A 5,070-nucleotide genomic window follows, 5' to 3' on the forward strand; every position below is an offset into this window, starting at 1 on the left:
AAAGCCATATTATAACATCGACTGAGATAAAGAATAAAATGAAATATTAAAATCACAATGTATCTCGCTGCATTGCGCGAGTACGTTTCTAGTAAATATTTAATCGTACTGGATTAATTATTTGAGAACTCTAAGTCTCTAAGATCCATGAGAATTTCTATCTTTAAAGTTTTGTTTTATATAATTTTTTTATTTAATTACAATATTTATATATCGATTAATGTGTTTGTTTCTCAATGTGTTTGATTCATATGTATTCATTTACATGGAAAACAAAATCATGTGTATCTTGTTTCACAATCACGCCAAAAAGGTTTATATTGTGAACTGAGTAAATGTGAAACAAATATATGTTACTAATTAAATTCTAGCCATAAATAAAAAGACTTGTATGAAATAACAAATGATGACTGGTTCTTAAAGATCTTATGATTTAAAAAGTTCTTAATAAAATATATGTTGGGTCATTGACCAACATCTTTATAAATCGAAACGTGGCGTTGACTGCTACGTTGTAAGAAAATAAGTTGCACCTTCTCCACAAACAATTATTTTTAGCGTAGTGGTAGCGTTTGGATTCTAATTAATATATATATATATATATATATATATATTTATTTATTTATTTAAACTAATTAAGAACCAAGAGAAAAAAAAATAGCAATGGTGGATTGGATGTGGAAGAATGTGATTGGTTTGTATTAATCAAATTTTTCTATAATTTTCAAGTAAATATAATTAATTAATTATCTCAATAAAATATCATTATTAAATTATGGTTTGGTAAGACAAATAATGGCTAATTTCATTAAGATGATCAGTATTTGATATATAAGTAAGGGGAGTTTTACCAAACGCTTACTTGGGTAAGTGAATATCAAGTTTCGTTATCCTACCGGATGAATATGGTAAGAATCAAGAATCTTACCCGGTAAGAGCGAGACAAAGACCAAGAGTTTTACCCGGTAAGTGAGGGCGATGACTCTTACCACGGTAAGCGCTTACCAGGTGAATTGTTGCATACGATACCGTTTTGGTCGACTCAAATTTTACCCGGTAAGTAACTGGTAGTGTTAATCCATTTTTTAACGTCGAAACATGTTAATTACCCATCTGATATTAATCTTCTTTCTAATTGTTAATTAAAAATACGATTTTACATCTGTTTGACCAGAAGTTACGTTGTCGATACGAAAGCTTATCTGTTGTTCCATGTAATTATAATTTAATATTCTTATAAATATTTTGTATAAATTTGGAATAAGTTTAATTAGGTATCCAAAACATCAAAATTTGTTGAACAACTTCCCATTCAATTCTCAACTTCTCTATAATTTATATTTACACTATATTATAAAGCATTTGACAAAAACTTTTAAAATCCATTTTTCATGCATAAATTACTGTTTATTGATACATATTACTTAAAATTCAAGACTACAAGTAGATTGTGCGTAACTACGACTTATTAAAGCCTTATGTTTGAATTTTTATAACTAACTGCAGATAAATATAATTAAATAAAAACATTTTCGCTTTCTCAAAACTATATAAAATCGTATTCTCACATCGATAGAGATAAGAATAAATCACTGTATTGCGCGTATACATTTTTAGTGTGTATAAATATAAATCAATTTTTGAAAATTAAATAAACCCAAATAAATATATTTAATTTAATTATAGTAATAAAAAAAATTAATTTAATAGGTAAATGGTCTATTTATTTGTTTATTTAAATAGGGGTATTATTGTAAGTTGAATAATTTAGAACCAAAGTTAACTCTTTTTTATTAATTTTTAATTGGACCAATAAGAGGAAGCCAACAAGACTATTAAGAATGCATGGCTATAATCTTTTTCCAATTTTTAATTGATTTTTTAAATATTAGATTAATTTATTAATATTATATATAAAGAGTAGCATATGTTTGTTTAATCAAAGGCACACCATTATTTGCCCAAAGGGTAAAAAGGGAATAATCAAAATATTCCTTAAAAAAGGTGACTATTTTTTAAATAATTCTTGTTTTTATCTTAAACATTAATATGTCATGTCAACCAAATTGATTATAATTTAATTTGCGAAAAAGTTGATTATCGGTAATCTTAATCAGTTTTATACGGACCCCGCTTCTGACAGTAGTCATACGCCCGTTTTTTGGCTCACTCGATGGCTGAGGCTAGCAGGGACCTGAGAACGAACCCATGATTGGTTTTGTATTTGTGCAAAGTCATTAATTAATATGAACAACTAAAAACCAAAAACGTGTAACGGAAGTCTTTACATATTAAATTGAAACTGAAACCGAAAACAAAATACTTATATCTGCTAGGTCTAATATGATTGGTTTCCAACATACTGATAAACTGAATAACTTGAAACAAATGAAATAAGTGAAATCAGTTGGAACATACTATCGGTGAAACTATGAGTGGTTCTCCAGTAAGCCTTCTTCTTTTGCTTATCGCTAACGAACTTGCATCTCCTGAGATATACATCACTGGTTAGCTATTAAGTTTGGTGAGTTCGTGGATTTCATCCTAAAACAATTTTTAATTGTGCCATACAAAATAAAAGACATCACAAACCACAAGGGTGGTGTCTGATTGGTTTGAGCTTGGCTCCAAAGGTCAAAAGTGCAGGATGTCACAAGTTCAAATCCAAGTAGGAATAAAAATCTCTTTGTCGCCACGGAGGTTCAAATGCGGTGACTCCGGGCTATCTGCAAAGCAAGTGGTCATCCTGGGATTAGTCGGCTCGTATAGCGGGTTGGATATTCAGGTTAATAAAAAAAAAACATCACATATACCAACTCGTTTTTTTTTTTATGTTGATGACACTAAAAACATGCATGTAAAACATATATCATACAAGCATACATGTGCATACACATACATATACATGTAGCATACTGAGAGCTCTATGTTGAATAGTATTGTGGGGAACACCTGCTCTGTCGACCTGACACAGTACGAACACCCTTGCAATGTGTATTGATCCTAACTAAACTTCGGCTAAACTTAAGTACACATGCTCATAATACAAGTTTTCATGTATAACATAGCTTTCATATCAAAATACCTATAGCATGTTGCTCTTTTTCAAACACAACGTGCAATAATCCGAAAACATATATAGAAATTTATTCTGTAATGATCTTGAACCCACAAAGTAATTAATAATATAAACTTACCCAAAATAGGCATCTACTTGTCAACACAGTATAATATCCAAAATCATCTCGACAGGTTTCAACAGAATACAGAATAACCACATCAGTGATTTAATATGTAAGTCTATAGGCTATCGTCTAATAATATCAATCACTCAACAACAAGAAGCCAACAACCTTCCACACAGGCTTGTGGTTTACATTTCTTTTTGCTAAGAATTCTAGAGTTAATACTTGCTTGAAAATGTTTTAGTTTTGAAAATGAGAGTTAGACTGAAAGGTCTTAGTGAATTTCTTTTAAACCACAGTAATAAATCAACAACAATTTCAACGATATTTCATTAAACCAGACTCAATTGAATGCAAACTCGATAGATCACATTCCTACCCAGCTTACTATACATAACATTCGTATACAACAATGTCATACGCACACCTGTGACTCACAAACTTGGCCCCCAACCACCAGCCCCCTGTGTTCGCATTCAAGTGTAGAAGGAAACTAATCAATCGTATGAGACAATTAAGGTACCCTAGGAGACAAATCATATAGAAATTGCTTGAAAGTTAGAAACCCTGAAAACCAGCTTGCATGTTTTGTTTGGTAGATGAAACAATAAATGTGAATATGCAGTATTCATACAGTGTTGTCTCATGGATGAAACATCAAGGAACGTTTTTGCATGTAAATAAAACACAAAAATATATTTTTACATGAAACAAACACATTTAGTCAAACACAAAAAGAACACATATTAGAATATTATGAATCATAGATTAAAAAATCAAACTCATTAGATGATTTTGGTTGACTTTTACAGGTTTGGTTTTTCATATGTGTTGTTTCATTTATGACATAATACATGAAATCAGTTTTCACGATTTTTATATGATTTGAAATATATATATATATATATATATATGTGTGTGTGTGTGTGTGTGTGTGTGTGTGTGTGTGTGTGAAACAAATGCACGTGAAACCATCAAATTATGAAACAAATATATGTTAAACAAAATCTTATATTCCAACATTTGAAGAAAAAAAATCATGCAAATTGTTTTAACCAGTTCTCACGGGTTTATAACCTTTTTATAACCATATATATATATATATATATATATATATATATATACTTGAGATCATGTGAGACCAAAGGTTTTTCGTAAGACCCGTAAGACCAATTCTTAACACTTGGATTAGATCTACAATATGAACATTCATAATCACAAAATTGCCACGAGACTTTTCAATAATCACAAAATTGACACCGTGCAACTTTAGACCATTAGATTATTAGCTCATAAAGTTGATCAATGAACATGAATTGGTCTTACGGGTCTTACGAAAAACCTTTGGTCTCATCTGAACCCAACCCTATATAGATATATAGGGTTGGGTTCACGTGAGACCAACATGTTTCCATAAAACTACATTTTTACACTTAAAACTTCGTAGTAAAACATTGTGAAGATAAAAAAAGTCTAAATCTTTATTGCAAAAACACTATGAAAAAATCTTTCACATTGTTTTACTGTGAAATTTCAAATGTACAAAGGCGGTCTTACAAATTTCACGAATACAAGCTGATGTCATATGACCTCATACATATAATTTACCTAGTCATAGCTAATAAACCTACTTTGCTATTAAGTGAGATCATTCCATGACTTATGACACCATCTCAACGTCACGAATTACTTAATGGTCATGTTTAATTACTTATGAAGTAGGCAAAACCTATGCATAGTTTTAAGATTAGAAATTTGAGGTATATCCACCAATCATATTATTTGGAATCCATTACATAATCAAACCTATATATATATATATATATATATATATATATATATATATATATATATATATATATATATATATATATATATATATATA

The sequence above is a fragment of the Cynara cardunculus genome (assembly GCF_001531365.2).
Source record: "Cynara cardunculus var. scolymus isolate 2C chromosome LG 8, CcrdV1, whole genome shotgun sequence".
NCBI lineage: Eukaryota > Viridiplantae > Streptophyta > Magnoliopsida > Asterales > Asteraceae > Cynara > Cynara cardunculus.